Raw genomic sequence first — 27,396 nt, forward strand, 5'->3', positions numbered from 1 at the left:
TATACATATGTTCCCATATCTCTTCCCTCTTGTGTCTCCCTCCCTCCGACCCTCCCTAGCCCACCCCTCTAGGTGGTCACAAAGCACCGAGCTGATCTCCCTGTGCTATCCGGCTGCTTCCCACTAGCTATCTATTTTACATTTGGTAGTGTATATATGTCCATGCCACTCTCTCACTTGTCTCAGCTTACCCTTCCCCGTCCCCGTGTCCTCAAGTCCATTCTCTACGTCTGCATCTTTATTCCTGTCCTGCCCCTAGGTTCTTCAGAACCATTTTTATTTTATTTTTTTAGATTCCATATTTATGTGTTAGCATACAGTATTTGTTTTTCTCTTTCTGACTTACTTCACTCTGTATGACAGACTCTAGGTCCATCCACCTCACTACAAATAACCCTACCTTTCTCTCTTTAACGTCCTGTAAACTTGCTGAAAGTGGAAGGTGCCTATTTGCTGACTTGAAGATGGTGAAAATGTCAGTGGGCTGATCACAATGTCCTAAAACGAAGCCCCCCGCGACTATAACATGGTAACTGTATTTAGGATTGCTAGAATGGATGTCCTACTAGAATATTTGCCCAAAGCTTATTCGCGAATGTTGGAAGCCTGTGTGAACACACGTCTGACTATGTAATTATATTTAGAATGATATTTACGGACCACACACCCAAATGATGGCACATATATGAAGCTTATCTGAAACTCCCTGTCTCTGTATGGAGACCTGCTGTCTGCCCCCGCCCCCCCAACCCCCGCTCTCCGCGCATCGCGGGGCAGACAGTCCCTGGGCAGCAGCATATCTAAGCTGCCTGCCAGCACTCATGGGGCCCAGAGAGGCCGGCAGACCAAGGCGCCTGGTTCGCCGAGCGGAGCCCAGGACGGAAGGCCGCTGCTGTGTCTGTGTCCAGCTCCCCAGGGCCGGCTGGACACAGAGCCCAGGCCTTTTGTCCCTTTGGCTTTGTTGCCTCATCTGGGTAGGGAGGGCCAGAGCGAGATGACCCCTGAGACCTTATACAGCCGCACGACGTGTCCCTCTAAGAATGCCGCGTCTGCTTCTGCACTAATCACAGACCCAGCAATCGAAAATCAATGCCGGTGACCTGTTGTCACAACAGACGGAAATGAGATGTGGACAAAATTGACCTAAGGTTAACGAGTATTAAGATGACAACAGTAACCGCAGGCTTCCAGTTTTGCCAGATGAGGCCTCAGGTAGTACAAGACTTTCCAGACGTCAGAGGAGTCGTGCTCAGGACCGTGTAGGGCTCACAGGGGATTCACCAGCCGGGAAACAATCGTGCGGCCGAGTTTACAGAATCCAGTTCACATGCAGACAAAGTCTACAAAGTCTGCAGGAGACCAAGGAGCAGCTGTGAACACCCTTGCACGGCGACCTAAGTCGGCGCCTCCGTGGGGCAAACGTGCACCTGCGACCGCAGGACTGTTGTCAGAAAAGGTGGTGGTTCCTGGGCTTCGGCCCCAAACGCCAGCCCCGAGCAGTGGCGTAAGCCGGAAAGCGTGGCTCGTGCCTGAGCGTCGCGGGGGCGTGTAGGGGATGCGTTGTGCTTACGCGGGCCACACCAGCAACATACTGAAAAGTGACTTTGTTTCTCTCTTTGCAGAGGAAGAGGGCGGGGACCTGGTCCAGCCGGGCATCAGCTTTCCGGGGCCGGCCAAGGAGGATCTAGGTAGAGTACACACCAGTGCGACACAGAGCAGACGGGCGTTCCGGGCGGGGGCGACGTGCATGTCCGTCACCGGTGACCCTCCCCGCAAAATGTTTTAAGTATACATTCGACTTTAGGGGCTCCTAATGAGAACTAAGTAAGACGCAGTGAAATTTTTTTAAATAGCGGTTTGTAAACGTTATGGGAGATCTAGATGAGAACACAGTTGGCTCCAGATCATCACAGATTAATCATTAAGGCGGTTATTTACATAATTAATATCAGCGAAGCTGCATTAACATAATTGAGACCTGTCCGCACATGTGGAATGACACATCTGTCCTTCCCTCCTTCGTCACGAAACCCTAAGTCAGTCTAAGGGAGGGAAAAGCTTTTGTGTTTGCATTTTTCTCAGGTAACTCTGTTACTTGACATAAAACAGCTGGTTTCTCCAGGCAAGCCCAGCTCCACGTGGCTTGGGTGCTGAGTGCAACTATACGCTTGCTTCCAAGGGAGCTCCGAGTTACTATCACATTCTCTTTTCCCCGGCGCTCGTAGAAATCATGTGGAAATTTTATCTGTATGCTGCCACAGACACAGTGAAGCTGGAGCTGGATCTGGCCATCACCATTTGACAGGGAGTCGGGCTTACATGAAACGGGGCAGATGCTCCTTTAGAAATGGGGAGTGCCGGATAAATTCAGCATCGAACGGCTGAATGAGATCCACATGGAATGTAACTGAGAAAAGACATCCTCTCCGTGGCTCTGGGTTCCTGGCCCTGCACCTAACATGGTTACTCGCCAGCCTCAAAGACTTCCAGCTGCCTTCTCGGCTTCTGATGGCCATCTGCTGTGACCGCGCAGAGGTTGTCTTATGGATCATAAGCTTGATTTCTATTTAAATTCGAGTTTTTCTTAATTGATATCTGATCTTTAGCCAGTGAATCTGTTGCTCATTTGACTGGCTCAAAGAATAATATTGAAAATCACAGGAGTCCTTTTGTGTAAAGCTGCGCTTTCTTTTAAAGGAAATTAGAACCAAAATATTTTGCTTTTCAATGTAAAATTATGAGACCAGGTATAGTCCTAAAAGAATGACAGTATATTATCCACTATGATTGAGTTAGAACTTTATTTCTAACTTGCCAGTCTAACCAGGCCTTTCTCTACTTGGAAATAGGCCAATAAAATTATTTCTCCTCTTTATTTAGAAGGAATACTGGCTATCTCATTGCAATAAGCATGCGTTATGTTTTGTTTCACGCATGAATGGATGAGTCACCTGACTTCCGTTTCATGAGACTTCGACAATAGCTCACCTGCGTTTGTACTGGGTCTAAGATTTTTCAGCATCGCAGTTGTGTCTGTGGCACCAGTTCTTTTCTGTGACAGGCTTTTAGAGGGAGGGGGACCTGCCAAAACATAAGACCTATGCATCCTGAGGCCACGTTTCCACCTCCGTGGCAGCAGGAACCTGAGGCTGACTCAGAGGCTGCCGTCCACCTCTGGACGGTACGTGGCACTCAGGGTGCTGTCTCACCTGGGCTGGCACAGCCCGAGGGCACCGAGGGCCTGGACTTAATCCTTGGGGGGACACCTAGAGGTGCAATTGCTTTGTCCTATGGTAATTCTATTTTAAAAGTTTTTTAGAAGCCACCATAATATTTAGGGACAGAAAGTACTTAGTGAGCCATTCCTACAGTGTGGACATGCGGTGATGGTTGGGGGTTATAATGGGAACAGTCAGATTTTAAAGGACTTGGGAAGAAACTGGCAGAAGGATTTGGTGACGTTGGCTACAAAAGAGTTCTCGAAATGTTGCCCAGTTTCCCACTTGTGGTGGTGAGTGGGCGGCGGTGGGTTCTGATGGGAAGGGAAACCCTACATCAGCTGTCGGGCAAGCCAAGTAGCCAGTGGACCGGCCAGTGGACTTAGCACCGAGGTGCCCCCGCCAGGCGCATTCACACTGGGATCCAGGGGTCTTGAGCAGCCCCTTCGCTGAAACATGAGGGTCAACCTGCCTGTCGTGGGTCCCTGTCACCTGGGGGGCATTTAAATACTGGTCCCTGGTGGGCTTATTGTCTAGAAAAATTCCCTACGTGATTCTAACTCGCACCTCGGGTCTGGGATGCTGATGTAAAGTGTGTGAAAGGATAATTTATAGGAAGGTTTAAAAAAAAAAAAAAGGAAGGAAGGAAGGAGGGTGGGGGAGGAAGGGCGGAGAGAAGGAGAGAAGGAATCAGTTATGTTCCCAGTGTTATTACAATAACTAGTTGGGAGCAAGCACCATAATTTTAGACGTTTTATTTTCCAAACTGGGTTTTCCAGTTTCCTTATCTCTGAATCGAGAGGGTGAAACTGGACAGGTTTTTAACATCTCCTCCGAGTCTCTGATTCTACCGTCCCACATTAAAATTTAAAATGCTTTATAGTCATGTCAATGCTCTTGCAGTGAAATGAGTCATTGTCATTTACAGAGCACTGACGGACGTTTTGCAGCCTGGTAGAGGCTAAAGGCACAAAACAATGCAGGAGCATTTGCCTCTCATCCAGTTCAAAATACCAATCTTTTTTTTTTTTTTTTTTTCCCAATTGGCCTCAGTATCTAAAAACTCCAAGGAAAGGTGAGTGACATTTACTGAAGACCCTAAAATCTTCTTTAGTGACAGACAAGACAAATGAGTAAAGTCATCTTTTTAGAAGTGAGTATCACACCCCATGCCCTTGCCATTAACAATTCCATTTTAGGGCACAGACATTCTCTGAAGCTCATAGGGTGCAATGTATGAAAAGTAATTTTATGATGAGGAAAATGGCCATGGAACAGAGGAAGATAAAGAAGGTTTCTATGAAATTAAGGTCAGTGATAAAAGTGGATTAATACAGCACATTCAAAATGACTACAATGGAAGAGAAAACGCACTTTTTCTAGGAGAAACATTTTGAGAGAAGGCCCTCAGACACACTGAAATTAAATTGCCCTACCAGTAATTTTTGTGACATTGGCTCATTTATAGGAGATGTGATCGCTAATAATGGGTTTTCTTCATTCCCACGAATGTTAAATTTAAGTCAGTTGTAAAGAGTTGGCAATTTATAAGCATTTATGAGGACTGTTCTGTTGAATCAAATTTTGCACTGGCAAGTCAATTGCAAACTGAAATGAAAAAAGGCAGACAAAATGAAACGATCAATTAAAGAACGTTAGGCAGGTATTATGTGAGACGGCACGGAGAAAACGGACACACCATGTAATTCTAAAAATACCTGAATATAAAATAATACCTGCCAATACTTAAAGCCTTCTTCAGGACAGGCTCATGTTGTGAAAATATTTTTATATAAAGGATGTTAGATGGCGTTGTTTGACGTCTGCACACCATCTAACTGCATGAATGTCTCAAAGTAATTATAATACATAACTCATTTGAAAAGAACTCCCCTTTTAGAAATTTATTTTTGTGTCCTTTTATTAACACCCCTACACGTACGTATAGATGTGTAACTCTGTAACTTGAGGGGCACCCACACTTATTTCCTTCAGGGAAATTTCTAGAAGTTTCTAGACATAGTGGACACGGTGCCTTGCCAAGGTTCTGTCTGGACAGTAACAATGTATCTATTTACTGCATCCCTCCCTCCTCCCTCCTCCACAGCGGAGACCCCTCAGGATGTGCAGCCCCCTCCTACCCACCTGCCCCTTGGGGATCCCGACACCCCTCGGGGGACGCTCCTCCCAGCGTGTGACGTCGAGTCCCCGTCACGTGCTGCAGAGGAGGGAAGGTCACATGCCAGCTAATCAAGGGGACAGTCCAAAAGATGTATTTTATTTGACAATTTAATGTTAAAACTTTGTACAAACAAATCAAAATCAGTTTTAAAGCTACTAACACGTGTCTATAGAACTTAGGAGATTGGGATTTTTCATCTAGATTTCTGGAGTGCACTGCCTAGCTTTTATGCTAAATATCAGTGTTTACCTTGCACAGTTTCCAAGCCTGGCTGCTGCCGAATGAATTACGGTACCTTCTCCCATGTTGGTTCCCTTCCTCACACAGTAAATCTTTAGTTGATGCATTCACGCCTCCATCAGTGCATGTGTGGCTTTGTCTTACTACATTTGGGCTACTGTGAAAGAAAAAAAATGCCACAGACTGGGGGCTTATAAACAGCAGACATTTACTTCTCCCAGTTCTGGAGGCTGGAGGTCCGAGATCAGGGTGCTGGCAGATTCGGCGTCTGCTGAGGACCCTCTTCCTGGCTTACAGGCGGCGTCTTCTCCCTGTGTCCTCACGTGGAGGAAGGGCTGGGGGCCCTGTGGGGTCTCTGTTAGAAGGACACTAATCCCATCCTGGGGGCCCCACCCTCATGACCTCTCACCTCCCAAAGGCCCCCCTGACACCATTACTTTGGCGGTTGGGAGTCAACACATGAATTTTGGGGGAACACAGACATTCAGTCTATAGCAGATTTCACTCAAACAACAATTACTGAGCGTTTTCTGCCCTGAAGGATGCGCCCACGTGCATGACCAGCTAGCTCGCTGATGCAGCGGCCTCCACATGCTAAGGAGTTAGAAAAAGCCAAGTGCGTCACCGCTGTGTGTATAAGAGAAAAGGAATTCAGTGCAGTTAGAGAGGCACTGACAGTACTCTCTATACTGTGACCAAAATCAAATTGCTGCAGACTAGGGACCTAGAGAGCCTGGTGAGCAGGGCGGCTTCAGTTGGGGTCCCAGGGATGAGCAGGTTTCCAGACACAGAGGAGCTGTAAGGCCGTTTCTGCTGCCAAACACCTGAGCACCGAGGGGGCCACGCGTCAGGACCCGCACCTTTCCAGGGGGCTGGGGGCGGGCAGGGAGGGCCGCGTGGGCACGGGGTCGCCCCTGAACTCTATTCAACACGTCCATCAGGGCAGCATGTGAACTCAGGACCTTAAGGATGCATTCTGAAAAACCGTGCTCTATGGGCTTCCCTGGTGGCGCAGCGGTTGAGAGTCCGCCTGCCGATGCAGGGGACGCGGGTTCGTGCCCCGGTCCGGGAAGATCCCACGTGCCGCGGAGCGGCTGGGCCCATGAGCCGTGGCCGCTGAGCCTGCGCGTCCGGAGGCTGTGCTCCGCAACGGGAGAGGCCACAGCAGTGAGAGGCCCGTGTACTGCAAAAAAAAAAAGTGCTCTAGTGATGGACCCAGATGCTGGCCTGGGCAGGGCTCCTCCCAGAAGGTGCGGGGTGATGGGGGGCCGTACCAAGGCCCCTCCCGCCAGGGCTTCTGAAAGGTCACAGGGTGACCGCGGGTCTGGAGCGGCGGGACCAGACAAGGTGCCCGGTGTGTAAATACTTGATGATCAGGAGTTAGACACTGTCCCACCCTCTGGCTTCTGCAGATGGAGAGAAACAGGCTCGTATGGAACGTGCGGGGCTATGAGCCCGACCCAGGGCTGCCGGGGATGCATCAGTGATCCCACCAGTGGAATCACCAGGCCCACAGGGAGGGGACAGACAGACCTCGGAGGGAGGAGAAGCTCAGGAGAGGGTGAGGGACTCTCACGGTGAAGCCCACCAGCTGTATCCCATTCAGTCAGCTCCAGACCCGGGTTTCTCAGCCCCAGTCCTGCAAACCTGGAGGCTGCTTTCCATCCAGGAGGCTGCTCTGAGCGTCCCCCAAACCCCAGGCAAACACAACCACACGCGCCCTTGGACAGAGCAACCCTCACAGAGACCTGTGCTTCCAGACCCTCCCCTGAACAGCACGAAAATTGGGGGATTTCAGTAAAAAATAATGCAGAAAACAAAGAGAGACAACTCCCAAGATTACATTTTGGCTTTGAAATCATTTTTTTTTAAACCACAAAGTATCAATACTAATCAAAAAGTAGCTAGATGAATTCATTCTGAGTAAAATAAGCCTTTTTTTTTTGCAAATTGTACATCAAGTTTATTTCCTTCCAGTTAATTGAGATATAATTAACACACACCACTCTATAAGTTGAGGTGTACAGCATAATGATGTGACCTACATACATCGTGAAGTGATGACCCCAATAAGTTTAGTGAACACGCATCATCCCATATAGATACTCTTTCTATTTCTTCTCTTTTGTATTTTTCCTTGTGATGAGAACTTTTAGGATTTACTGTTCACAACGTTCCTGTATAACACACAGCAGTGTTGCTTCTGTTTATCATGTTGTGCATCATATCCCTAGTTCTTAGTCATCTTGTAACTGGGAGCTTGTACCTTCTGACCCCCTCTCTCACCATGCAAAGATACGACATTATTATGGACCGTGTTCGCCACACTGTAGGTGTCACCCCCATGACTCATTTATCTTGTAACTGGCAGTCTGTCCCTTTTAATCTCCCGCACCTATTTCTCTCCTCCCCTCTCCCCTCCCCTCTGACAACCACCTGTTTGTTCTCTGTATCTATAACTCTGTTTCTGTTTTGTTATATTTGTTCATTTGTTTTTTGTTCATTTATTTTTTAGATTCCACATATGTGAGATCATTTAGTAACAGTCTTTCTCTGTCTGACTTATTTTTACTTAGCACGATAACCTTTAGGTCCATTCATGTTGTCACAGATGGCAAGATTTCATTCTTTTTTATGGCTGAGTAATATTCCATTGTATGTGTATATGTATATATATATATATATATATACTACATCTTCTTTATCCATTCTTCTGTTGATGGACACTTACGTTGCTTCCATGTCCTGGCTGTTGTAAATAGTGCCTCAGTGAACGTTGAGGTGCATGTGTCTTTTCAAATTAGTGTTTTCATTTCCTTTGGATAAATACCCAGGAGTAGAATTGCTGGACCATATGGTAGTTCTATTTTTAGTTTTTTAAGGAACCTCCATACTGTTTTCCATAGCGGCTGCACCAATTTACATTCCCACCAGCAGTGCACAAGGGTTCCCTTTTCTCCACACCCTCACCAACACTTATTTCTAGTCTTTTTGATGACGGCCATTCTGACAGGTGTGGGATGATATCTCATTGCGGTTTTAATTTGCATTTTCCTAGTGATTGTCTTGAGCATCTTTTTATGGACCTGTTGATAAAATCGGCATTTCAATATGGGATTATGGCAAAATAGAATCGCATTGGGCTCAGAGCTTGATGACTCAGTGGAGGTTGGACTTGGGTCTAGCGGACAGTGTGTAGATGTCACAAGGGTGCAGTGATGTGAGGTCAGAAAAGGTGCCAGGGACCCGGTGAGGACGCTGGGCTTGTCTAGTGGCCGAGCATAAGGAGACCCCAGCTTCCACGTGCTTCTTTCTGCCAGAGACCCAGCCAGACTCAGGGGGCATCCCCTCAGCCCCACCTCCTGATTCTGCCCAGATGCTCTTACGTCTGCAACACACCTGCTCTCTGGTCCATTCCTGCAGAAATCCGTCTATCTTAAAGGAAGCAAGTATTTCCACACGTGCATTTGTCTTTGTATACACACGCACACCCATGCAAATTGGAGTAATACGGGAAGTCTTCTTTTCGCCTTTCAAAGCCATTCCTCCTGAAATGACACTTCTGCTGCAATCGCGCCTCAAGCCGTCAGCTTCTATGACAAGTAAGCGATGGCCTTTGCGCTGGGTGACATGGTCTTGGGTGGAGGCAGATCCCGACAGGAAGGGAGGAGGGTGACGGATGAGCCATCTAATCAGAGAAGAGACCGTCCCTTGAATGGGCCGTTGGCTGAGTCAGCATGTAATTTTCATTTCGTTTCCTGTCTCTCCTGTTTATATTTCCATGACACTGATTGTAAAACTGTGGGCTGCAACCCATTCGGTGGGGTCGTGAATTCAAGTTACTGGGTCGCTACCAGCGATTTTTTAAATAAAAAAAGAACAGGAAAGTATGGAATGTATAGAGTAGAAAATATCAAAGCACATCACACATAGTAGGGCAAGTATCGCTGAAGGAAACCTCGGGTGTGTGTGTGTGTGTGTGTGTGTGGACTAGGTGCCGATGCACAAGGCATCTCGTGTGTGGGGCACGATGGGCGTGGGCGGGAAACTGCTGGCAGAGTTGCGCCCTGTAGAACCCGGCGGGAGATGAGAGGGATCCCGCCGTGTGACTTGGACAGAAGCACCGAGGCAGCCCCGAAGCCCTCGCATCCACCTAATTCTGCACCTGGGAACCTCACCTCCACCTAATTTTACTGTGCCTTTGATTCCCTGTTTATTACAAGTAAAGCGGAAGCCTTAAGGGGACTTTCCTACCTCCCGGGATTATTAGAATGATTAAACCCAGAAGTATAAGACCTTAGCAAGCCTTATCAGCACTTGGTGCACGGTTAGCTTCCATCATCTGTACTGTCACCCTTGTGACGTCACGACCACTGTGCTGTCACCCGCCCACCTTCACTAATCCAAGCCTGAAAGAGTGAGGGATGCGTAGGCGGAGATCGTATCCCGGAAGATGGGCGCCAGCTCCCGGACGTCTGGTTTCCTCAGTGTTAGTCTAGAACACGATGTCCATGGCTACTAAATTTGTATGCAGGTTGCAAAAGCTGAAAACACGGATTCCAAGACTGCGCTTTGATTCTGAAGGATTCGTGTGCCTGTAAGGGTTCGCCGCTCCAACTGCAGGAGACTCACAGGCACACGTGCGTTCAAACGTGAGTCAGAAGCCATCCGGAGATGCGCTTGTGTTGTCGAGTGGATGCAGCATTAGGTAGAAACGGGGCGGCGTGCTGATCTTTTCGGGCGTTCGAGCCTGTGAAGTCTGGCATCCGGGATATAGGAAATGAACGGTCAGCTGGCAGGGGAGGGAGCAGAATTATCTGACCCAGTGCTGGGCTTCTAGAGGAACTCTGTAGTTGTGAAAAATGAAAGGTAGCAGATGCCCTGGGCTTTTGAGAAATTTTACCAATATTCCATGTTTATGGTTGGCATCAAGAGTGAGATGGCCCTTGGCAATGCAGGGGACCAAGTGGGAGAGGAGCGGGAAGGGGACTTGGGTGTCTCCGAGGACCCCTGCGGCGCTCCCTGCTCCCGCTGGGCACCCAGCCCAGTGAGTTGAACCCCACAGCATCATTGCACCTGTGCGGGGCCTGAAGCCCACAGAGGTCAGCGATTGAACCGGCTCCCTGATGAATCAGCGGCCGCTCTGGCTCTGAGCTAAACCAGGGTGGGAACGTCTTCCTTCCACAAGAAACCAAAATACCCTGTGTCCGGTCCAGTGTATCTACTTTGTTGTATTTGGCACCTGAAATTGAATTGTTATGTGGCTGATAATGAGTTGCACCCGGAATAAACATAGACCAACAGGTGTATGTGAGTGCATGTGTTTATCTGCTTCACCGGTTGGATTCAGGAATTGGATGCGTGTCTGTATGTGCTCCAGCTTCTCGACCAGAAACTGCTCTCCAGGCCATGACTTAATTCAGCAGAAAACCTTTGTTATACACAAGCATCCCCATTTTCACCACAAAATGGAGCTGAAAAGCGTTTCCACAGGTGAGGGCCTTCCTTGGGATGACGGCTGTATAGCCTATGACAATGTGCCACATGGACAAATTTGAACCCCAAAGTCTGTTTAGTAATTTAAAAGAGCAACATTATGCTTCGTCTTAACAAAATGGAGTAAAGAGCGTACATATTTTGTGTCAGGTTTAGCTCTCCCAAATCACAGATTTGATTCAAATAAATGCTAGCTGTAACTAACATTGAACTTGTAACTAACAATGTTGCAGAAGGCTCCTTGCATCAGTGCCCCTTGAACCTGCTCTGTGTCACCCAGGCGGCAGAGTGAAGGCTGGAGGCCCACTCACCCGCACCCCGCAGCTCCCACGCTGCAGCGGGAGAGCCCTGGGTGGAGAGACTGCAGTGGAACTCCATATGCAAATCACAGAAAGCAGACACTTAGTTACATTATAGGACAGGAATATGACCTAATACACACAAATTTTAACTGTAACAACGGCCCTATAGACTAAAAATAACCCAGGAATTGTATTATACTTACCCTGACAATATAATCAAAGTTGTTTATTTCACACAGTTTCCTAAACAGAACATCACTATTCCTGCAAGTTGTCATTAACTTACCAGAGGTTAGGAATGGAGGTTAAAGGGAATTTGCTCTATCCATGGGTGTATGGGAATTTTTCCTTGAGCCTTAATGCATTGATACTTTAGCATCTAGTTTTAGAAAATTACAGCCCCAAACCCTCGCTTTCCCCCACGTGCCTCACCACATACTCTTAAGTGAAGCCAAAACTCACAGCAAACCAAAGTACAAAGCACCCACACTCAGAGTTATTAATAATTAAAAACAAACGACGTAGCGATCGGTCTTGTCAAGCAATCTCCTTGCTGAAAATTCTGCAAACCAGCTGATTGCAAATACCCATGCCCACTAGCTCACTGCCGTGGCCATGAAGGGGAGACCAGGAAGCTCTAGTATCTTTTACTCATTCATCTGAAGACTCATTAGACAAACTGTGTGTATGTTACTAACATTTTCTAAAGAAGGGCCGACATCCAAGTTTCTAATCTGGCTCCCCAGTGACCCTGGCTCTGGCCTGGGAGGTGAGCATGCAGCTATGCTGTTCTAACTGTGCACATTGGCATCTCGGGCGGCGTAGAGGAGGGGACAGGAGCGTCCACATGGCCCCAGGCCCCAGCCTGTGCAGAGTTCTTACAAAGATGCCATCCCTGTGTCCTCCAGCCCGACAGCAATAGGAGGAGGGAGAGAGGAAGAAAGGCATTGTATTGTCACAGGGACATTAGCTGTCACCAACACCAGCCATCTGTGTACGCACCAGCCTCTCGTAACCCAGTGTACACCCACCTCCAAGACACAGGTACAGGCTGGAGACTGACGAGACAGAGTTCCTGAACCCAAAAATGGTGGCAAGACTTCCCAAGCTCACCTGCAGCAAGGCCTGGGAGCTACCGCCTTCCTCAGCAAAAGGTCCTAGTTACACTCCTGTCCTCGAAACTGGAAGGCACACTCTTTAGTAAATAATCGTAGAACCAGGGGAAGTTACAGAACCCATGCCGAGAGGTCAGGGCCCCCGTCTCCCAGTACCCCCCCATGCTCACATCGTGATAAACAGCACAGCATGTAACTCTGCAGAGCTCAGAGGTCCAGCCGGCCAGCATCCCAGTCAAGTGTTTATTGAAACCCCGCTGTGCACAAAATGCTGTTTAGTTGTTGAACCAAAAGATGCAAATAACTCTACATATTCTCTCAAATTATTTGGTTCTTTTAGGCCATGTAGGGGGTTAGATTTGCTTTCACCAAGCACGTTTCTCTCCCTGCAGAGAAGGGCTACTCGGGCATCCTGTGGGCATTGCTGAGCACGCAGCGGGAGACGTGGGGCTGGTGCCGAATTAGACAGTGAGCTGGGAGGAAGTGGAATCGGAGGGGACGCAAGTGTCCATAATTAGTCAGAAATAAGATTCTCTGTCCAGTACAAGATGTCCTCTCCCTGCCTGATTTTAAATTCAACCCTCATTTTTTTGCTTACACCAATCTTCCCAGAAGGCCACGTACATCCTACAAAGTGAGGTTAATTCCGAGCAGCCCAGGGATTTTTAACTTTCATGTACGTGTTTTCTGCTTTTTTTATATATATGAATTTACTTATTTATATTTGGCTGCGTTGGGTCTTCGTTTCTGCACGGGCTTTCTCTAGTTGTGGCGAGCGGGGGCTACTCTTCGTTGTGGTGCGTGGGCTTCTCGTTGTGGAGCATGGGCTCTAGGTTCACGGGCTTCAGTCGTTGTGGCACGTGGGCTCAGTAGTTGTGGCTCGTGGGCTCTAGAGTGCAGGCTCAGTAGTTGTGGCGCACGGGCTTAGTTGCTCCGCGGCATGTAGGATCTTCCCAGACCAGGGCTCGAACCCGTATCCCCTGCATTGGCAGGCGGACTCTCAACCACTGCGCCACCCAGGAAGCCCTGTTTTCTGCTTTCTATTACTTATCGCACAGAATCTGCAAGTGCATTTGAAACTCCATTTTTAAAACTCGAAATGAAATGTTATAAAATTTAGTGTGGTTGCAACTGTATCAAGAGAAAAGTGAAAGCAGTTTATGCTGGGTAGGAGGATGCAACAGGGATTCAGGACAGGAGTGCTCGTGTCTGAGTAAATGGTAGACGTGTGGGTCTGGGGAACCTGGGTGGCCCCTGGGTCTACTCTGAATGGGCCGGTCTGGAGTTCCAGGCTCTGCTTAAAGCACTTCACTTGTAGGACTGGTTTATTTGTCCTTCCCCCCATCCCCGCCGCCACCCCGTGGCTGGTGTGGCCCCCGTCTCATGATACGGGGGTGGGAGAAGGTGCAGCATCCTGGATGTGGGCACTGGCGCTTCAGCCTGGGAATCAGGTGATGGAGAAGAGCTGGGTGAGGGCCCGAGGAGGGACAGGGGCGAGGACCACGCACGGATGACACAGAGTCTGGATCACGTGGGGACGGTGACACATCAGGGTGGGACGAGGGCATCTAGCTGGACACCTAGGGCAGAAGCCGTAGAGAATTATCGTGTGTACGGATGGTGGCTGAACCCACTTTGGGCGTGAAAGTCTGCCTGGCTCAGGTGTCGTCCTTCCATTTCATACGAAGAAGGTCCCAGCATGAGAGACTTGCACGGGTGGCCACCAGGGAGGAGAAGGGAGAGACCAGGTCTCTGTCCCTTCCCCAGAAAGAGACACAGTATGGCGGCCAGTGTGTGCACACACACTCATGTGCACACATACGTGCACATACATATACATGCACACGTATGAGCACATATACACGTGCACACATGCATACATGTGCGTGTATATGCACACATACACATGCACGCACTGACAAGCACACACTACCACGTGCACATACATGCACGGTATGCGTGTACATGCAGACTGCACACACACGCACACAGACACAGGATCACGTTCGCGCACACGCACGTGCCGGGGCCGGGGGAGCGGCTGCTGGTGTGGGGAAGCCGCCGCGCCCGGCGTGCGGAGCAGCGGCAGCTGCGATCGCCGGGGGGCGCTGTGAAGGAAGCCCTCAAGGCCCCGGAGGGGGGTGCACGTCATGTGGGCGCTGAAGGGCACGTGCTGCAGGGGTCGGTGGTGTGTGTTTCACCCTGAGCACAGGGCAGACGCGCGTCTGGAAGTGACAGCGGCCCCTGCAAGCCCCCAGAGGGCCCCTTGCACGTATTTTGTGGGGCCCACGTGTTGTTCTGTAAACCAAGTGAGCAAACAAACAGCAAACGGAAGGGGAGCTTTTCCTTCATCGTCCAGGTTTCTGGTTTCATTAGGGCGAGGGTAAGGGCCGGCACCACCAGAAAGCGTTTCCACGGGCCCGCACGCCCACGGCACCCGCGGGGCCCCAGCACCAGCCTCTGCACTCACCCCCTCCCAGTGCCGCGCAGGTGAGGCCGGGCTGAGCGGGTGGCGGCCAAGGCGGCCACTTGAGGCTGGACCAACCAGCAGCTTGGATAGGCTTCCTGCGCACGGAAGGTGCCGGAGCCATGAAAGTTGTGTCTGGTTTTGTCTCTGGAAGAACTGTGCTTGGGGCCTGGGGGTGGATTCTGGCAGCCACGTGGAGGAAAGGGGGCGGCAGTCTCGGTCCTCTGGGCTTCCACAGCAGGACACTGTCGGCCGGGCCTCTTAGACGACTGACATTTGCTTCTCCCAGTTCTGGAGGCTGGACCTCCCAGGTCAGGGTGCTCGCAGAGTTGGTGTCTGCTGACGCCTCTCCTGGTTCACAGACGGCGTCTTCGTGCTGTGTCCTCACATGGGGGAAGGGCTAGGGGCTCTCGGGGGTCCCTTTTATCAGGGCTCTGATCCCATTTGTAAGGCCTCCACCCTCAGGACCACATCAGCCCCCAAAGCCTCCGCCTCCTGACCAGGCAGAAGCCGGACATCTGTGGGATCCTGGGGCCTATTTGGACCAGTCAGACCTGCAGCGATGGGAGAAAGACAGGACCCGCAGGGTGAGCACAGAGGCCACAGTAGAGGGGCCCACACCCCGTCCCCTACCCCCGGTGTACACGCCCCCTTTCTCCCCTACTTCCACACCCGTCCCCACTGCATTTCTCCCCACCGTGTACATGACTGACAGCACTGCCTGGGCCACCTCCAGGAAAGGAAAAGAGTCGCTCCTCTTAGCAAAGTACTAAGGAGAGCTTCTCTGCGTAAACGTCCTGGTGGGGGACCCTCCATCCCGAGGCAGCCGCGCCTGCTAGAAGAAGGGATGCACCGTCTCTGGACATGACCGTCCTCGTCGGGACGGGAGGTGGCCTTTGCAAGCCTCTCTTTGCTGTCACGCTTGGATTGTTGGTTCCATGAAAACCCGAGAAGTCAGTACCCACGTACTCGTTGCATCAGGAGCCACAAATCCGTGTTTCTTTTTCAAAAACAAGGCCTCACGTTGTAATACGGCCCCGGGTAGTGATGGAATATGGGTGGGGAATTAGGGGGCTTTGCCCCAAGTAAGCGTCCGGGGGCGTGGGCGTCGCAACTAGGCAATTGCCATGAAGGAACGCCCGGGGTCACGGTGACTCCGTAACTGAATTCCACTCAAGGCAGATCTGCAGACTGTTTTGTTGAAATGACATCAGTAGAAACATTTAGGAGTGATTAAAACTGATGGCCCCGCTCGATTACAGACTCTGGTGTGTGTCAGACGGTGCTGACTGGGAGCCGCCCACAGATCCGTCCAGAACACGGAGCGTTCCCTTCCCCGGTTGGGTGACTTGTCCACGGGACTCAGGCACAAAATCGAGTTTGTTGCTGCCCTGCCCCAGCTGGACTGGCTGCTGCACCCAAATTGCATTCCGGGCGTAATGAGATCTGTCTGCTCCATCCTCGTTTACCGGGACGGAGCCTATTAGCTATTGTGGGGTTTTGTTTGCTTTGTCTTCAAACTGTCTAATCTCTGGCTGTGGCAGACCAAGTCGAAATGAAAAACGAACTTTTAAATGCACATTATAAAGGGAAAAAGCAAATACATACTACATGTCTGGGTGGTGTGGACGTAAGGTATGTGGAATAGAGCTCGCGGACAATTACATAACATTGGAGCTCACGGCAAAGCTATTGTGAGGATCCAGTTTTCCAATAAAGAAATTGAGTCTCAGAATCAAGTTACTTGTCAAACCGCTGATCAGCTAGGAAATGACCTCAACATGGTTTGGGCCCAGGTCTCCTGGCAGCTTTAGTGTTTCTGGAGGGTGTGGAGTCAGATAAAAATTTTTATTTCTCCTTTTGCTATTTACTGTGGATTTAAGTAAGTTATGGTGAATCTTTGAGCTTTACCTTTCTTAGTTTCCAAACACTGTGATAGTAATATGTAAATTCTGTAGGGTTCTGAGAATCAAGCTTGGCCAAGGTGAGATATTTCTATTCTAGTCACCTTCTTCGGCCACTGAAAAAATCACCTGTATTAATTATGTTTTAATCCTATGTATGTACATACACATGCACACACACACGTTAAGTATATGTCTGTGCATATATGTTTCACAGTGCTGGCTGATCCCTAAATACTTTGTAAAATGAATTCTTGCACCAGGGCCCGTGGTCTTCCCACTGCTTTCCTGGCCAGGCATGGTGGAGGTCACTCAGGCAGAGCTGGGGAGGGGCTGAACTGGACTTGAGATCCAGACCCCGGGGTTCTGACCCATCCCCACCTCGCCCTGCCTGTGACATGCGTGTTCTAAGTCGTGGTTTCGTTCTGTGGCGGGACGATGAGTCACCCTGGGGCGTCTCCACCTGCTCATGCTGGGTCTGATGGAAGGAAGGGGGCTTCTGCACAGCCAGCACCATCCTGGGCCCCAGGCCGTGCATGGTGCAGGACCCCCTGTGCCCAGTGCAGCCGCCGGCATCCTCAGGGGACAGGAGAAGAGAGCCTAGTTAGAAGGACTCACCGCAGCTGTGAAGACGGAGGAGGCCCAGCCCACGTGGGGCGGGGGGGGGGGCCTTAGAGCTGGAGAAGGCGAGAAGCCGGTTCCCCGAGGAGCCCCCTGCCCCCCGCCCCCGCCCCGGGAGGACCCAGCCCTGCTGTTGTCTGGACTTCCGCCCACTGGAATCTAGTTCAGATTTCTGAGCCAGGCAATCTAAGATAAACATGTGTTGTCGCTTGGGAGGTTCTGTTTTGTTCGTTTTCAATTCATAGACTTTATTATTTTGAGCAGTTTTAAGTGTAGAGAAAAGTTGAGCAGAAAATACAGAGTTCCCATATATCAACCCCCCCCAGTTTCCCCTCTTATCAAGTCTTGCATTAATGTGGTACATGAGCCAGTATGGTTCCATTATTATTATTACAGATTATTAACTATAATTATTAACTACAGTCCATGGTTTACATTAGGGCTCACCCTTGGCGTTGTACATTTTGTAGGTTTGTGAAATGTACAATGTCATGTATCCACAATTACAGTATCATAGAGTAATTTCACTGCCCTGAAAACCCTCTGTGCTCTACCTGGTCATCTCTCCTCCCAAACCTAAAACCCTAACAAGCCCTGATCCTGATACTGTCTCCATAGTTTTGCCTTTGCCAAAATGTCATATAATAGTGATCATACAGGGTGTATCTTTTTCACACTGACTTCTTTCACTTAAGAATATGCATTTATGTTTCCTGCATGTCTTTTCATGGCTTGATAGCTCATTTCTTTTTATCACTGAATGATATTCCATTGTCTGGATGGCCTGTGGTTTGTTTATCCATCAACCTACTGAAGGACATCTTGGATGCTTCCGAGTTTGGGGAATTATGAATAAGTCTCTAACTGTAAGTAAGTCTACCCTATCAGCTGTTTCGTTCATGGATGATGTTTCTGGTAAAAACTCATTGTCTAACCCAAGGTCGCCTAGATTATCTCCTATGTTCTCTTATCTTCTAGGAGTTTTATAGTTTTGCATTGAACATTTAGGTCTACAATCTATTTTGAGTTAATGTTTGTGAAAGGTCTGTATCCAGATTGGTTTTTTCTTTTTGCATGTGAATATCTAGTTATTCCAGCACCATTTGTTTTCTTGTTTTGGGGGGGTTTTTTGGCCGCGCCATGTGGCATGCAGGATCTTGGTTCCCTGACCAGGGATCGAACCCTCACCCCCTGCATTGGAAGCATGGAGTCTTAACCACTGGACCTCCAGGGAAGTCCCCCAGCACCATTTGTTTAAAAAAAAAAAAAAAACCTATTCTTTCTCCATTGAATTTCCCATTCTCCTTTGTCAGAGATCAATGACTATATTTGTGTGGGTCTATTTCTGGGCTCTCTGTTCTGTTCCATTGATCTGTTCGTCTGTTCTTTCACCAACACTATACCGTCTTGATAACTGTAGCTTGGTAGTGAGTATTGAAGTCAGGCAGCCAGTCCTCTGACTTTTCTGCCTCTCCTTATAAACCTTATAATTGGTGGTGGGTCATTATCCACAAAATAACCTGATGGGATTTTGACTGGGATTGCATTGAGTCTATAGACCAAATAGTGAAGAATTGATATCATGGCAATATTGAGTCTTCCAGTATACATGGAATATCTCTTCATTTATTTAGATCTTGATTTCTTTCATCAGCATTTTGTAGTTTTCCTCATATAGATCTTGTATATATTGTATTAGATTTGTGCTGCATTATTTCATTTTTTGTTGCCAGTATAAATGGTTTTGTGTTTTTAATTTCAAAATCCTATTGCTCATTGCTGGTATATAAGAAAGCAGTTAACTTATGAATATTAATCTTGTATCCTGCAACCCTGCTATAGTCACTTATTATTTCTAGGTATTTTTTAATTGATTCTTTGGGATTTTCTACATGGAAAATCATGTCATTTGCAAACAACAATGATTTTATTTCTTCCTTCCCAATCTGTATACTTCTTATTTCCTTTTGTTGTCTCGTTACATTAGCTGAGACTTCCAGTGTGATGTCGAGTAGGTGGTGAGAGGGGTTGTCATCCTTACCTGTTCCTGATCTTAGCTGGAAAATGTCTAGCTCCTCACCACCAAGTATGCTATTAACTGTAGGTTTTTGGTCAATGTTCTTTATCAAGTTGAAAAAGTTCCCTTGTATTCCTAGTTCACTGAGAGTTTTTATCGTTAAGTGGGTGTTGGATTTTGTCAAATGTTTTGTTTGCATCTATCAGTATGATCGTGTGATTTTTTTTCTTCTTTAGCCTGTTGATGTGTGGGTTATATAATTGATTTGTTATTGAAGTATAGTTGGTTTACAATATTGTGTTAGTTTTGAGTATACAGCAAAGTGATTCAGATAGATAGGTAGGTAGATAGACCGATAGACAGATAGACAGGTAGCTAATATATTCTTTTTCAGATTCTTTTCCATTATAGGTCATTAAAAGATATTGAATATAGTCCCCTGTGCTATACAGTAAATCCTTGTTGCTTATTTATTTTATATATAGTAGTGTGTATCTGTTAATCCCATACTCCTAGTTTATCCCTCCCCGACCCCTTTCCCCTTTGGTAACCATAAACTTGTTTTCTATGTCTATGGTCTGTTTCTGTTTTGTAAATTAGTTCATTTGTGTCACTTTTTTTAGATTCCACATATAAGTGAGATCATATGATATTAGTCTTCCTCTGTCTGGCTTACTTCACTTAGTATGATAATCTCCAAGTTCATCCATGTTGCTATAAATGGCATTATTTCATTCTTTTTATGGCTGAGTAATATTCCATTGTATATATGTGCCACAACTTCTTTATCCATTTATCTGTTGGTGGACATCTAGGTTGTCTTGGCTATTGTAAATGGTGCTGCTATGAACACTGGGGTGCATGTATCTTTTTGAATTATAGTTTTGTCTGGATATATGCCCTGGAGTGGGATTGCTGGATCATGTGGTAACTCTATATTTAGTTTTTTAAGGAACCTCCATACTGTTCTCCATAGTGGCTGCACTAACATACATTCCCACCAACAGTGCAGGAGGGTTTCTTTTTCTCCACACCCTCTCCAGCAACTATTATTTGCAGACTTCTTAATGATGGCCATTCTGACCAGTGTGAGGTGACACTTCATTGTAGTTTTGATTTGCACTTCTCTAATAATTTGCAACGTTGCGCATCTTTTCATGTGTCTGTTGGCCATCTGTATATCTTCTTTGGAGAAATACCTATTTAGGTCTTCTGCCCATTTTTTGATTGGGTTATTTAGTTTTTGATATTGAGTTGTATGAGCTGTTTGTATATTTTGGAGATTAATCCCTTGTCAGTCGCATTATTTGCAAATGTCTTCTCCCGTTCTGTAGGTTGTCTTTTCATTTTGTTTATGGTTTCCTTTGCTGTGCAAAAGCTATAAATTGATTAGGTCCCATTTGTTTATTTTTTGCTTTTATTTCTTTTGCCTTGGTAGACTGATCTAAGAAAACATTGGTACGATTTATGTCACAGAATGTTTTACCTATGTTCTCTTCTAGGAGTTTTTTGGTATCATGTCTTATATTTAATTCTTTAAGCCACTTTTTTATCTTTGTATGTGGTATGAGGGTGTGTCCTAACGGCATTGGTTTACATGTGGCTGTCCAGCTTTCCCAACACCACTTGCTGAAGAGACTGTCTTTTCTCCATTGGACATTCTTGCTTCCTTTGTTGAAGATTCATTGACTGTAGGTGTATGGGTTTATTTCTGGGCTCTGTATTCTGTTCTGTTGATCTATTTGTCTGTTCTTGTGCCAATATCACACTGTTTGGATTGCTGTAGTTTTGTAGTATTGTCTGAAGTCTGGGAGGGTTACGCCTCCTGCTTTGTTCTTTTTTCCTCAGGATTGCTTTGGCAATTCTGGGTCTTCTGTGATTCCATGTAAAACTTAGGATTATTTTTTCTAGTTCTGTGAAAAATGTCATGGGTAATTTGATAGAGATCTCATGAAATCTGTAGAGTGCTTTGGGTAATATGGCCATTTTAACAATATTAATTCTTCCAGTCCAACAGCATGGGATAGCTTTCCATTTCTTTGAATCATCCTCAATTTCCTTTATCAATGTTTCATAGTTCTCAGCATATAAGTGTTTCACTTCCTTGGTTAGGTTTATTCCTAGGTGTTTTTTAATGGGATTCTTTTTTCACTTTCTCTTTCTGATTATTTCATTGTTAGTGTAAAGAAATGCAACAGATTTCTGTATGTGAATCTTGTATGCTGCTACCTTGCTGAATTCATTTATTAGTTCTAATAGTTTGGGGTTTTTTTAACTCTTATTTATTTATTTATTTGGCTGTGTTGGGTCTTCGTTGCTGCACGCGGGTTTTCTCTAGTTGTGGCGAGCAGGGGCTACTCTTTGTAGCAGTGCACGGGCTCCTCACTGCGGTGGCTTCTCTTGTTGCAGAGCACACGCTCTAGGCATGCGGGCTTCCATAGTTGTGGCTCACAGGCTCTAGAGCGCAGGCTCAGTAGTTGTGGCACATGGGCTTAGTTGCTCCACGGCATTTGGGATTTTCCCGGACCAGGGCTCGAACCCGTGTGTCCTGTATTGGCAGGCGGATTCTCAACCACTGCGCCACCAGGGAAGTCCCAGTTCTAATAGTTTTTGCGTGGAGTCTTTAGGGTTCTCTATATAGAGTATCAAGTCTTCTGCATATAATGACAGTTTTACCTCTTCCCTTCTGATGTGGATACCTTTTATTTCTTTCTCTTGTTTGATTGCTGGGCTAGGGCTTCCAATACTATGTTGAATAGATTTTTCTTCTTTAGCCTGTTGATGTGTGGATTACATAATTGATCTTAAAATTTTGAATCAACTTTGCATTCCAAGAGGGAATCAATCCCGCTTGGTCATGATGTATATAAATGTTTTGACACACTGTTGGATTTGATTTGCTAATAGTCTGTTGATCTGTGTTCATGAGAGATATTGGTCTATAGATTCCCTTTACTGTCATATCTTTGTCTGATTTTGATATTAAGGTGATGCTGGGCTAATAGAATGAGTAAGGAAATATACCGTCTGATTCTGTTTTTTTGGATGAGACTGTAGAGAATTGATATATTGATAATTTCTCCCTTAAATATTTGGTAGAATTTGCCATTCAACCCATCTGAGGTTAGTGCTTTCTCGTTTGTATTTGTAAAAACCAACTAAATCCTCACTGGAACGTGTCAGCGTATAAACCAGCAAACAAACAGGAGGTCGGTTTTCTAAGATCACCGGAAACATCCTTGTGCAGAGGTGACCTCATCTTCTGAGATTGCTCCTTCTGCAGAAGACTGTACGCATGCTTCCCTGGCTGGGAGGTATAAAGATTCTCATGGCTTCTAAGATTTTGCCTCATTTATTTCCCAGAAGGTCATACTAATTTATAAACACCCTCCCGTAGTGAAGGATTCACGCTTTGCCACTTTCTGGCCACAACAGCTTGTTTTAATTATTAACATACCTATTTGATTCGTAGCAATGTGCAGATTTATTTTGACTTCAATTTTATTTTTTACATGAGTAGAAAGGAGGGGCTGGTTTGTAGACACACCTCTCTCTCTGACTTGTAACACAGTAAAAGAAGGTTCAGTTCTATTCAGAGGTTTTGAAAATGGATCTTTGTAGGAGGGAGAAGTATGGTCAAACAGAACAGGAAACGTCAGCACCACACCTGCTGCAGGTGGGCCCCGCGCACCTGCCTCTGTACTTCTCCCTCCTCTTCCCACATGTAAACTATTTCCAGATGCGTCATTCGCATGCATAGGGCTGATCTAAATGTTCTCCAGTGAGACATTCTCCCCAAAGAAATGTTCCCTATTAATGAAGCTTCAGTCGTAGTCATTGATACTGGGGGAAAATGAGCTAATGGCGTAAATCCATATTGGTGTTGCTTCCTTTATCATTTGATTTAGCAAAAGAGCCCTCTGCTGCTGGAAATTGCCAGGCACCGCTGGCGCTAAATGAATCCTGTCTTGACTCCTTTCCGGTGGAGAGCATGGATTTTAAATTAAAATGTTTACACCAGGGATTGTATTATGAGTTTCCATCATCTAAAATCTTAAAATGAAGTTCATTTTCATAAAGCTTCAAGTTTATAAATTGAGACATTTAAGGTAATCATCACTACCTTAAAATTTACTATGAATTCCTATTTCAAAATTGCTTATGAAGTAATTGTCAAAAATCAAATATTTTAAAACAAGCATTCTTTTACTGGATATATACGTTGGGAATTGGCAACAGACATTGCTGACAGCTTATAAATTTTTGTCAAGGCAGAAGTATAAGATAATCATGAAAAACTATGTAAAAGGAGAGAGAGAGATTGATTTAAATTAAGGAGACTGATTTGTATCAAAGGAACTCAGGGAGAAAGAGAATTGGAAAACAGTTATAATTTTGTGAAGCTACACGCATATTTCACAAGGCAAATTTCCTAATAAAGAGTCAGAAATGACTTTGGGCCTCATGAGTAATGGGTTTGGGTTTACAACTGATAGCAATTTTCTTCTGTGCTTTGGAAGCCATTGTTTTTGAGTGCAGAATAAAGATCTGTTTAAAAGCTATTTTTTGGGCTTCCCTAGTGGCACAGTGGTTGAGAGTCTGCCTGCCGATGCAGGGGACACGGGTTCGTGCCCCGGTCCGGGAAGATCCCACATGCCGCGGAGCGGCTGGGCCCGTGAGCCATGGCCGCTGAGCCTGCACGTCCGGAGCCTGTGCTCTGCAACGGGAGAGGCCACAGCAGTGAGAGGCCCACGTACCGCAAAAAAAAAAAAAAAGCTATTTATTTAGCCCATAAATAAGAAGTCATTTGGTAATTAAGTATAATTAAGTTGCCAACGTGCTCACCATAAATGCTTAATCAAAAATATAAGAAAATTCTGAAAAGTAGCTGAAGAGTTCGGCACCTGAGTTTAGAATCACAAAACTCCACATGTTGACATTGTCCTTTCAAAAGACATCTAGGTGCAACTTTTCTTTTAAAGTAGAACTTTGATCTGTGTGGAGTTAATGGGGGTAAAAAAGAAAGCTACTTGCATGTCTTACAAATTATTGATTGAAACTGCCGATCTAAGAGCCAAGTTAAATCACTAGGGTGTGTGTGTGCGTGAAATCAACACTGCAGGATACACTATGGAACAAATTACAGGAGTTAATAAAATCCTAAATATTAGCTGAGACTGTGGTTTGAATGGGTGAAATCCTCCTTTGGTCAGTTAGGTTTGCAAGTTGGCAGTTTGCTTCCATTTGCCTGAGGTGCAGTTTTCGTCCCCCAAGTGTCCCCTTATGAAGCTCTTTCTGCTGCCAGGAACAGATGCCTCAGGTCAGTTTGCTGCAGGGGTCACGAGGGTTCAAGGAGACAGGACCCTGTCAGCATGTACCCAGCTGCTGCTTGCAGGGGACCAGAGCATCCTTCCAGATGGAGTGGCCGTGCAGATGGGGTCACTGCTGCTCTGGGCATCGTGCCCTCGGACCTGGGCATCCCACACAGCCTCTGAGATGTCCCCCTGCTTTGCTGCTACGGCACTGACAAGCTCTCTCTCCAAATGTCTGGATTTCAAATCCCTGAGAAAGAAGGTGTGATTTATTCTCTCCATCATCAATGCACCCGCAATGTGCTGGCTTGGCCTCACGCCACGATGGAACAGGAACCTCCCTCAATCCCTCATCCCCTGAAGGATGGCCGGGAAGCAGGGTTTATGGAAGGTCGTGTGACATGTGGGCAGGTCATGAGTGGTCAGGCAGCTGTGCCTTGGGGCAGCACACTGACCTCTTGTCCACATGTGCATAGTTGGAAGAATAGGCAGTGGATTTGGTTTTACTAAAAATAGTGAATTGGGGTTGCACTGTTCCTTGACGTGCTTGTACAGACGGCCGTTTTTATCCACCTGAACAAGGTGGCCACAGGGCTGCAGGAAGAGGTGTTTCTGAGAATCTCTCGCAGCCCCCCTGGGTGCACCACGCTTGAGCACCCACAGTCCAGACGCCTGCAAAGTGTGGGCGGCAGCGCACGCCAGCTCTGTCCCCGTCCCCAGGGCCCCGAGCTTAGACTGTGAGTACACCGGGCTTGGCTGGGAGGTGAGCCATTTCTCCAGGAGGTGGAGAAGCCAGAAGAGAAGCAGGCTGTAGACAACACACGTGCTGTCCCGCAGTGGCTAGACCTGAGAAGGCTGGTGTCCCTGCCGGGATGCAACAGGGGTGACAGGGGGCAGCTTCGGCCCCCATTCAGTTCATCCATCTACGGGATTAAACCTTTTGCAAGCGTCAGCTCAGAGGAGCAGGAAAAAGCAGCGTGGGGTCCCCAGCACCTGGAGCAGGCGAGGGACCAGTGAGCGCTGTCCTGGATGAAGCTGCGGGCAGGCGGAAGGAGGACAGCTGAAGTCAGGGCACTGGGGGTCTAGCGGGAACTTGGACCCCTGAGCCGTTTGACCCTGGGAAATCGCGTTCTTAGAGCAGTGGTTTTGTCACGTGTCAGCTGTGGATGATGACCCCCTGACCCTTCTTCGCCGGCCCAGGTCCCTCTCACCCAACTCCCCGCCGTCTGCACGTGCCTCTCTCCGTCACAGAGGTTTCTGTTTGCTCACATGCTCGTTCCTCTACTGGAATGAGCGTCTCAGGCATTGCTGCCTCAGAACAGGGACGGTCCCAACACCTGACCGCGAGCTGGTGCCCTGTGGATGCTGGGCGGCTGAGGGTGAGGATGGGTAGATGGAAGAATGTGTGAATGAATGTGTAACTGTCAGAGCCAAGACACTCTGTTTACGTTCACAGGAGGGATGAGTGAGTTTAGGTGGAGGGTCTGGGGAAACACCCGTGGGAGGAGAAAGCCCGTGCAGTGGGTCTTCAAGGCTGGGTGGGGTCCAGTAAAGTGCGGAGGGTCACGCAGAGAGAAGCACCGCCCTGGGAACAGGGGGGACCTTGGAGGGAAGAGAGCTGTTCGCCTCGCGGGAGATCATGGATTCAGGCTGATGTAGGTCCCTGCGGAGGGCGTGGCCTTGCGTGGAGTGGGCGGGGCAGCCCCCCCCCCCCCGCAGGTTTCTGGCAGAGGGAAAGCATCCCCTTGGCCAGGAACCTCTTTGCAGCCTGCAGGCTGCCCCCTCCTCTCTCCTCCCTTCTTCCTGTCCTTCCTGGTTACTCTGCCGTCCATGCTGAATTCTGTCTTCTTTTTATCTCCACCTAAATCCACCCAAAATACACTTCTGCATTAACGCAAAGCTCTACAGTGCATTCGGGAACTACTTTACGGCCGCAGTACTCTTCCTCCGCAGGCTGTGTTGTGCCTCAGAAAGGCTGTGCCTTCTTCTCACCGCCAAACGCGCTCCCTCCACCATCCGAAATTCCCTGGAAACCAGACCAGAGTTGAATGGAGGGAAAATGGAAAGCATGTTAAGTTTGTTTCGATCCCTGTGCTGCTCTCTGTTTAAGGCTCAGCGTACGTTCCGGTAAAGCTCTTTGTAAGGAGAGGAAAGTTCTTCCCGGGTGGTGGTCGCCCTGCAGGGGCCGCGGGGGTTGGAGATGCTGTGACCCTCTCCTCCTCCTGAGGGTGGGGGCGGCTCGCGCTGCCTTGTCTACTGAGATTCTGCCAGGTGCTGTGACCCCTCCTCTAGGAATTCGATGTTACCCTCACGATTCAAACCCTGTCGTCCGAGACGGAGGCCCACGCTGTTCCCCCGGAGCTTCTGAAAGGACCGAGCTGCCGGATCGCGGAGGCCGTGTCTGCGGAGTCGGAGGACGGAGCCTAGGTTTCCTGGCTCCGGCACACACCCTCCTGTCACAGAAGGGGTTCCTCGTCCTGTCTTTCAGCCTCCCCAGGATGGGATGCGACGCTCGTGGGTTT

At 47.7% G+C, this 27,396-nt stretch overlaps 1 protein-coding gene across 1 annotated transcript in view; it reads left to right on the plus strand.

Moving 5' to 3' along the window:
- The first annotated feature begins 1,630 nt into the window (after positions 1-1,630).
- The window catches only part of DLGAP2 (DLG associated protein 2), a 135,507-nt gene continuing 109,741 nt past the window's right edge, over positions 1,631-27,396 (plus strand). The window contains exon 1 of the mRNA XM_029226495.1: positions 1,631-1,688. The gene's annotated coding sequence lies outside the window, so the exon portion shown is untranslated. The remainder of the gene's footprint in view (positions 1,689-27,396) is intronic.

Source organism: Monodon monoceros, unplaced genomic scaffold (genome assembly GCF_005190385.1).
Source record: "Monodon monoceros isolate NGI ecotype Baffin Bay Population unplaced genomic scaffold, NGI_Narwhal_1 Super_Scaffold_17, whole genome shotgun sequence".
Lineage (NCBI taxonomy): Eukaryota > Metazoa > Chordata > Mammalia > Artiodactyla > Monodontidae > Monodon > Monodon monoceros.